Source organism: Elephantulus edwardii, unplaced genomic scaffold, assembly GCF_000299155.1.
Source record: "Elephantulus edwardii isolate Elephantulus edwardi_28Jun2011 unplaced genomic scaffold, EleEdw1.0 scaffold00122, whole genome shotgun sequence".
Classification (NCBI taxonomy): Eukaryota; Metazoa; Chordata; class Mammalia; order Macroscelidea; family Macroscelididae; genus Elephantulus; species Elephantulus edwardii.
Window position 1 is genome coordinate 360,267 of NW_006399872.1, and position 9,776 is coordinate 370,042.

The 9,776-nt window shown below is 39.9% G+C and overlaps 1 pseudogene; it reads right to left on the reverse strand.

Moving 5' to 3' along the window:
* Positions 1 to 5,252: 5,252 nt before the first annotated feature.
* LOC102845867 lies at positions 5,253 to 7,109 on the reverse strand (annotated as a pseudogene).
* Positions 7,110 to 9,776: the final 2,667 nt, after the last annotated feature.

The window sequence follows — 9,776 nt, forward strand, 5'->3', positions numbered from 1 at the left end:
TGGTATGTTCAAGACCCTGCTCTAGCACTACAATACGAAGGCACCTATTCTTCCTCTGTCATCCTTAGTCATTATCCACTTCTCTGAAGCATAACAAGTAATTGAGAATGCCAGGGCCTGGATTAGGAGAACCTTTGTATTTAAACTGACACCATTGCTCTTCAGCACTCTGGAAAGGTCCACAACAGCAGATTTTCCCAGTGCAATTCATCTTTTGATTTCCTGACTGCTAGTGTTAATTTAAGAGTGTTGATTGTGGAGCCGAGAAAGCTGTAATTGTTAACCTCAATCTCTTCTCCATCTAATATGGTGCTGCCAATTGGCCCAGTGGTGAGAATCTTTGTCTTCTTGATGTTGAGCTTCAATCCATATTGAAGACTACATTCTTTGACCTTTTGTGGCAAGTGCTTCAGGTCCTCCCCAGTTTCATCAAGGAAGGTTGTGTCATCTGCATATCATAGATTGTTGATGATCCAGTCATGATCCCACACTCCTCCTCATAAAGCCCTGCTTCCCGAATGATCTGTTCTGCATACAGATTGAAAAGGTACAGGAACAGGATGCATCCCTGACACACACTTTTCTGATTTAGAACCATGCAGTGTTACCTTGCTCTGTTCTTGCACTGATTCTTGGACCAAGTTTAGGTTTTGTATAAGCACGATCAAGTGCTCTGAGATTCCCATTTTCCCCAAGGTTAGCCACAATTTCAGATCACAATTTTTTGTGATCCACAGAGTCAAGGAAACACAGCTAGACATTCTTCTGGTACTCTTTGCTTTCTGCCAAGATCCATCTGACATTGGCAATAATGTCCCTCTTCTAAACCCAGACTCTGTTTCTGGTAGTTCTCTGTCAATATACTATTCAAGTCTTTTCTGGATAATATTCATCAGGATTTTGCTAGCATGTGATATTAGTGATATTGTTTGATAATTTCCACACTCTGTCGGGTCACTTTTTTTTTTAAATGGGAATAAATATGGATCTCTTCTAGTCACATGTAGGACAGCATCTGTTTGCTGAAATAAATCAATTGGTATTCCATCAATTACTGGGGCTTTATTTTTTGCCAAGTCCTTCAGGGCAGACTGCACATCCTCCATCATCACCATTGCCTCATGCTCATATTTTGTTTCTTGAAATTCTTCTGTTTCAACCAATTCTTTTTGGTACAATGACTATGTATACTCCTTCCATCTGCTTTTAATGCTTTGTGAGTGATTCAATATCCTTCCCATAGCATTCTTAAACATTGCAACTTGTGACTTGAATTTAGTCCTTAGTTCTTTCAGCTTAAGAAATGCTGAGCAAGGTAAACCCTTTGATTTTTCTGACTCCAGCTCCATGCACATTTCATTATAATATTTTGCCTTGTGTTTCTGAGCAGCCGTTTGAAATCTATTCAGCTCCTTAACTTCTTGATTCCTCACCTTTGCTTTGCCTTCTTGGTGCTCTAGTGCAATATTCATAGTCTCTTCTGACATCCATTTTGGTTTTTTCTTCTTCCTTCTTAGTTACGTCTTTTTGCATTCTTCATGAATTATATCCCTGATATCTTCCCTTAGCTTATCTGGTCTTCATTTATTAGTGTTCTAGGCCTCAAACTTATTCCTGAGCTGGTTTTGAAATTCATGGGAGACAGACTCAAGGTCAAATTTTGATTCCTGTGGATTTGATTTAAACTTCTTTAGTTTTAATTTGAACTTGAATATGAGTAGTTGATGGTGTTTTTCATAATCAGCACCTGCCCTAGTTTTTACTGCTGATATTGAACTTATCCAATGGTTCCTTCCACAGATGTAAACCAATCTGATTCTTGTGCATCCCATCAGGTAAAATCCATCTGTATAGCCTGGATTTATGTTTCTTATAAAAGGTACTTGCTGTAAATAAATCACTGATTGTGCAGAATTCTATCATTCTATCCCCAGCTTCATTTCTGTCACCAAGTCCATATTTTCCAACAACTGATGCTTCTACCTGGTTCCCAACTTCTGCATTCCAATCACCCATAGTTATTAAAGCATCTCTGATTACATGTTCTATCTATTTCTGACTGCAACAGTTGATAGAAATAATTTATTTCCTCCTTTTTGGCTTGGATGAAGGCATATAAATTTGAATGATAGTGGTATTAACAGGTCTTCCTTTTATTATCCTGTCACTCACAATATTGTATCTCAAATCTGATCTAGAATACACACACACACACACACAGACACACACACACACACACACACACACACACACATGGTGGCCCAGTGGCCAGAAGCTATGTTGCAGTTCTGAAGGCATAGAGTCCATCAGCTGCTCTGTGGTAGAAAGATAGGTAATTTCCTCCCAAACAATAAACTATGTTGTTTTGGTGTGTTTTTTTTTTAATTTTATTTTATTTCATTAATATTAATGAACATTTACAGAGATTTTGGATTTTCATTTATTCACTGTTGCACTTTTCTCCCTGTCCACTGTACCCCCTTGCTCCCAGTTCACTCCTTTCTTTGAAAAGTAAAAGAAAAATTACTTCATTGGTACACAATCCCCACCACCACAATCACAACCCCCTGCCTCCCTGCCCCGAGTATGCTCCACTATGCAACCTTAATTCTGGACTCTTGTGATAACCTTAACACCCTATCATATATTGCTTTTAAACTGTTCTCTCTCATCTGTTTTAGTGCAGTATACATAATTTATCCAGTTTTTCTCAGTCTTACCCCAACCTTGACGTCAATCCCATTCTACAACAGTGGGACCATGCAGAATTGCTAAGAGAGATGCAAATCAAAGAAACTATATCATCTCACCCCAGTAAGAATAGCAAAATTTAACAGAACATCAAGCAACAAATGCTGGTGAGGTTGTGGAAAAACTGGAACCCTTATTCACTGCTGGTGGAAGTGTAAACTGGTGCAACCACTGTGGAAAGTGCTGTGGTGCTTTCTCAAAAAGTTGCAAATAGAGATACCATTCAACCCAGCAATTCCACTACTGGGTATATACCCTAAAGAGACCAAAACCAACATTCAAGCAGATATATGCGCGCCCATGTTTACTGCAGCTTTGTTCACAATAACAAGGTGTTGGAAACAACCCAAGTGCTCATCAACAAAAGAATAGATAGTGGTATATTCACACAATGGAATACTGCGCTGCATTGAAAAACAAGGAACTCATGCAATATTATTCAAAATGGGTGACCCTGGAGGACATTATGCTGAGTGAAATATTTCAGTCACAAAAAGATTAACTGTGTTTTTAAAGAAGGTTTACAGGAAGGATGGGTTTTCATTCATTCATCCACTGTTGCACGTTTTTCTCCCTGCTATTTCCCCTTCCTCTTCGCTTCCCCGGTCCCCTTTGCAATGCATCTCTTATTTCAGGTTGTTGTTGTTTATATAATGCCTAATCACATATTCCTTTCAGATAGTTCTTCCTCTCATCTGTTTCAATACCATGTTCATTATATATCCACTCTTTTCTCATTCTCTCCCTATAGAAGTCCTATTTTATAACAATGCTGTTATGTAGTATTTGTTTCACTCAACATAATATCCTCCATGCTCCCTCATGTTGTGTAATGTTTTATGAGTTCATTGTTTTTCAATGCTCTGTAATATTCCATTGTGTGACTGTATCATCATTTTTCTGTCCATTTGTTTATGGGCACTTGGGTTGCTTCTATCTCTTTGTTATTGTGACTAACATAGCAATAAACATGGGTGTACACATATATGTTTGAGTCTTTGCTTTGGTTTCTTTCAAATATATTCGTAGTAGTGGAATTACTGAGTGAAATAATATTGGAAATGACAACTCTAATATGGAACTCATACATAAAATTTATAAAATACTTCAGCACCTCAACATAATAAAGGTAATTCAGTCACGAAATGGGTCCAAGATATAAACAGACACTTCACCAAAGAAAAATTCAGATAGCAAACAAACACATGAAAATCCCTCGCTATTGCAGAGGTGAAAATCAAAACAATTATAAGACATCATCATACCCTAGCAGCAATAGAGAAGTTCAGCAGGCCAGAAAGAACAAATGCTAGCAAGGTTGTGGAGAAATTTTGGAACTCTTAGTCACTGCCGGTGGGAATGTAAAATGGTACAACCACTTTGGAAGGTGGTCTGGTGCTTTTCCTGTTGAATATTAATTAACTAATAACTGACTCTCCAGGGAGATTCTGAGATTGTAAATCACACAAGAGATTGCCTACTTTTATTATGTGAAATGAAAAAATGTTGCATTAACAATTCTCTAGGTTTCAGAGCTCCCTTTGAATAGAGATATGTAGATGGATATATTTTTGGCAGTAAATTGTTCATGATAAGAATATTCAAGTGTATGTGACACTGTGAAAGAATCATATATTTATAAATGTAAAGAGTCTCAATGCCTTGTAGCTAATTCAGACACTTATCAGAAACAAATGAGGAATCATAATTTTATTATTTAATTTATTATTATTTATTATGTAACTTTATTTGTACTTTATTTATTTTTAACTAAAGAAAGCAACTAAATTTTACATTTAAAATAAAAAGAGAGACTTAACCCTGCACTAGTTCCTCAATGTCATCTCAATGTATTCCACAAAGAATTATTTGAAAAAGACTTCAAAGCCGTGGCAACTTATTTTATGTATCATAAAGCCTCTTGCCATAGAAATTTTAGATCTAATTTTCATTCCTAGATAAGAGATGAAAGACAAATTACTTTCAAGCCCAGCTTTGCTTACTTTTAGAATGATTTGTAATGGTGTAGGACCTTGACAAATCACAAAGTTGGTACTTTTTAACAACATTTGCTCTTCTGATTACACTTGCCACTATCCTGAGAGTGATTTTGTTGAATGGACTTTGGCTACATTAGGGTACATATTCTCAGGGTAGCACTACTCATTAGATGGACTTTATTTTAAGTATGCATACTTTAATTAAGTTGACTTGAATAATTTCTAACTTCTACCTCTAGGGAATATAACAGTTGTTGGACATTTGAGTTGCTGATCTTTCTAAGGGTTCATATTTTCTGTAAAAGTCAAACCTGGTACTCTTATGAGTAACTATGACTCAAATGGAGAAAGTATAAAATGCCTTAATGAAGAAGGGGGTGGGGTGGAAATCCAAATAGATAAATCTAATCCAAAAAAGCAAACTCAGTGTTTTAACAAGAGAGCTAAGCAGTACCTGTTGATTCATCACTAAATGGTTTTAGTGCTACATTTATGATGTTTTTAGATGATTTTGTGAAATATAGTTTGGTGTTGTTTTTGGTTTTTTGTTTTTCTTTTCTCAGTAATAACAAATGCAATTACATTTATTCTGAGTGCTTCCCTTGCACTGCTGTTTCCAATCCCCATACTAGGACAGTAGCAGCATGAGACTGTAGGCTAGACAAGTGAGGCCAGCACAACAATGTGATCAAAGACACAGGAGTAATGCTCTGAGGATTCATTCCATGGGAAGGTGATGAGCACCTTGACCCTGCCCTCTGATAGGACCACTCTGGGGAGAAGCCTGTGATGGTGCTAAGGGCAGGAGAGAGCTGAGGGGCTGGGGCAGGGATGCTGGGAGCTTCATCACTGATGAGTTCTCCCATAAGGTCTGGGAATGATCAGAGACTGAAGGGTTCCAGTTCAGTGGCCCCACCAGGTCCTCCAAACTAAACTTCCCCTCTTCCTACCCTGCTTGTTGGCTCCAGAGGCGCAGGCGAGGGTGGGGCGAAAGAGAGGGAGAAGGTGCAGATGGGGCAGTTCCGTGGGCCTTTAATTCCTCCCCACCATCATCATCGTGGACTAAGAAGCAATTTCCTCTTCCTTTACCTGTTCCTAACTGCAAAGGGAGACCTGGGCAGCTGCCTGGGGCTTCAGGGCAGCAGAGGGCTCCAGGGCAGGACAAGGAATATTTGTGGCCTCTGCCTTGGGGAAGTGTGGGCTTACTCCCTGCCCTCCTCCATAGTCCTTCAGAGGACTGCAGAGAAAATGATCAAGAGCAAAGGCAGTGCTAGGGAAAGCAAGTGGGGCTGAGGGCTGTGATCCTACAACCACAGGCAAGCTCATGCAGGGCCTGAGGTCGACTTGAGGAGCCAATCCCTGATGGGTGTCAAGTTCTGTCAGCAGGAGGATAGCAATGCCTCTTCTGGAGGTACCTCCTTGGGAGGTGGGAGGACTAGGCCTGATCTCTAGGGGTTTGGCAGAGCCTGAGGAGGAGGAAGAATTGGAAGAAGATTGGGAAGTATGTGCATTAAGAGGGGGCACTGAGGGTGGAGGGTGATTAGGGGAATGAGGATGGGAGATAGAGGTCAGGGTTAGTACTTGGGGCTCCACTTTTGGGGAGATGATGCACTGTTTAGGGCTGCTATACTTGTGAGTGAAGCTCCCAGAACCAAGTCCTCCACTGCAGAGACAGGCATGGGTTCAGAGTGTGGGCTTTGTAAGGTGGATGTCCAGGAACTGCTGCACCAGCTGTTCTATAGAAAACTCCTCTGCCGTGTCTCCACAGCTCCATTTGACACCATGAAATGTGGGCTTCAGCTGTCCCAACAGTTCCTCCAGTGATCACTTTAGCCATTTTCTGCAGCCTCTGCTGATGGAACAGAAGATGGGGTTGCAGCCCTTTCCACAATCTTCCTGGGCTGGAACGTTCAGGTAGTGCACATGGATGATGTCAGGGTTCTGGAGCAGCCAACAGCAGCACTGGTGGAGTGAATGTAGCCGCCATAGAGACACTGCTAGGAAACTGGCTCCATGCCCTGGACCTTTAGTCCGCTCGGGTGGTTTTCTCATCCTTTTGCTTCTTCCAGAGGTAAACATCCTTCCGGTATTTCAACTTCTTCTGAGGCCCGTGGGGCACAAGTCAGCCATTCATCATGCTTCTCAAAGGTGATAAAGTAGGATGCACTCTCCTCATTGGTATTCTGCCTACCATGTCTGTTCTGGAGGCAGCAGTGGACAGCGAGGAAGGCACTCCAGCAGCTTCTTGGAGAGAAAGATCTTCAGGTGGTGGCTGTTCTCAGCAACCTCACGGGTGTCCTTGGTATTCATGGTGAGGGTTTCAGAGGGCAAGCTCACCTCCATCCTGAGGAGCTGGGGGGAGGGGAAGTCTGCACTCCCGGGGTCCCATGGGTGACAGGTGGCAGCTGCCATATTACCCCACGCCGATCCCCAAGCCCCTATGAAATATAGCCTTCAAATAAAAATTTCTTATTTTACTTACGCTGTTGTTATATGCCATCTAGTATCCTGTGACTCCCAGCAACCCTATCCTCTGAATCTTGCCTTTCCTGAGTCAATCTCATTGTGTCAGAAGCACCTACTCCCATCACCCCACTTACTGTCTCAGTTCATTTCATCTGGGGTCTTACTTTCCTGCTTTATCTCACCATCCTTTCAAGCTTGATGTCCTTCTCCAAGCACTGATCTCTCCTGGCAACATACTCCAAGTATGTGAGAAAGATCTTCAAAATCCTTGCCTTCAAGGAGCAATATGGTTTCACACTCTCTAGGAGTGTTCTGCTTGTTCTGTTGGCAGTACATGGTATATTCAATACTCTTCTCCAGCGCTGCAACTCAAACACGTTGACACTTCTTCTGTCATCATTAGTCACTGCCAAGGTCTCTGATGCATAGGAAGTAATAGCGAAGACCTAGCATAAATCAGATGCACCTTAGTCCCTACACTGAGATATTGCTCTTTACACTCTAAAGAGGTCCCTAACAACAGACCTTCCTAAAAAACAACTCATCTTTTGGATTCATAATCAACATCGTTGGTATTAACAGTCAGTAGCTCCGGAGATATATTGCACTGGCAAAGCCTGCAGTCAGGGATCTCTCCCAATTATTGAGAAGTAATGATATCACTTTGAAAAATTTTAATTATAATGAGAAACAATTTAAAAACAATGTGGCAATTTACTTAGCAATTTGCCTTCAGCATTTGAAAATACTGTGTTATTGTGTTTAACTTTTTTTGCACCTCGATGTGCCTTCCTTTTCCTTAATGATAATACACTGAATACACCCTTATTTTAGATAGTCTTTCCCTTCAATCTACTTACTATGTGTCTATTATCTAAACCAAGTGACAGCAATATGGTAAATGGAGAAGAGACTGAAATTGTTAAAAATTTCAGCTTACTTGGTTCATAATCAACACCTTTGGCACCAGCAATCAGAAAATAAAAAGACAAATTATATTAGGAAAACTGCTGTCAGAGACCTCTTCAGAGTGCTAAAGAGTTATGATACCAGTCTGGGGACTAAGGCGTGCCTGATCTAGGCCATGGTCTTCACAAATACTTGCTTACTTATCAGAAAGCCAGATAATAATAAGGATAACAGGGAAAAAATCAGTGCTTTGAGTTGTGGTGCTGGAGAAGAGCATTGAATATGACATGGACTGCCAAGAGAACAGATAGGTCTGTCCTAGAAAGGATGCAGTCATGTTGCTCCTTGGCAGCAAAGGTAAACAGGGTTTTGTTTTGTTTTGTTTTGTTTTGTTTTGTTTTTTAACATAGAAAGTGTTTTATTTTCATTGTTGCATATTTTCCCCCCTTCCTTCTTCCCCTCACTTATCCCTCCCCACAAAGCACCCCTTCTTCCAGATGGTTGTCATGTATATAATCCATAATTATATATTAAATTCAAACAGTTCTTTCTCTTATCTAATCTATTGCAGGGTTCATTATCTATCCACTCTCTTAACCACCTACCATGTCTTTCCTATTTTATAACAGAGGTGTTATTCAGTGTTTGTCTTTTGTGACTGAAATATTTCACTCAGTATAATGTCCTCCAGTCTCCCTTATGTTGTTCAGTGTTTCACAAGTTCATTGTTTTTCAATGTTGTATAATATTCCACTGTGTGAATATACATTAGTTCTCCTATCCATTCATTTGTTGATGGGCATTTGGGTTGCTTTCATCCCTTAACTACTGTGAATAACAGCAATAAAGATAAGTGTGCGTAGTGGCAAGGATTTTGAAGCTCAGTCTGATATTATTTGGGCATTTTACTAAGAGAGATCAGTCCTTGTAGAAGGACATCACGTTTGGGAGGGTAGAGAGACATCACAAGAGAAGAAGACCCAGGATAAGGTAGATTTACACGACTGTAATATTGGGGATAGGTTTGTGGAGACAGTGAAAGTTATCTCACGATAGAGCAGTGTTGGAGCTATGGTGAATAGGGTTGCTATAAGTCACAGTCAACTCAATGGCACATGACAACAATAGCAATTATCTAACCACTCACTCCCACCTTTATCTCTCATGTCCTATTCTTGATAATCACAAGAGCATGTTTTCTTTTGTGTTAACTTTGCCTTAACTTTATCTAACAGGTGACCATCACTACTAACTCATTTCATGCAGCATTATGATCTCCAAGTTCTTGAATATTAGGAGGTGTTTCATGAATTCTTTATTTTTCTTAATATGGATGATAGTTTATCTATTTATATATTGATGAACACTTAGATTGTTTCCATCTCTTTGTTCTTATAAATAATGTTACAGTGATCATAAGTATAAATATAACTGTTCATGTTCCTACATTTTTCCTTCATCTTTGAAAAGGGTGGATGAATAATGAGTAATGCACTGGAATGGGTTAAAGGAATGACATTAGAAACTATGTACATGACAATCATCAACGTATATGACAACTGATATCTTTACATGGAGAACTTGGGGATGTTTAAATCTTAGCAGATGCTGTAGTCCTTTCTGGTCACGTAGTTCATAGGGAGCTGCACT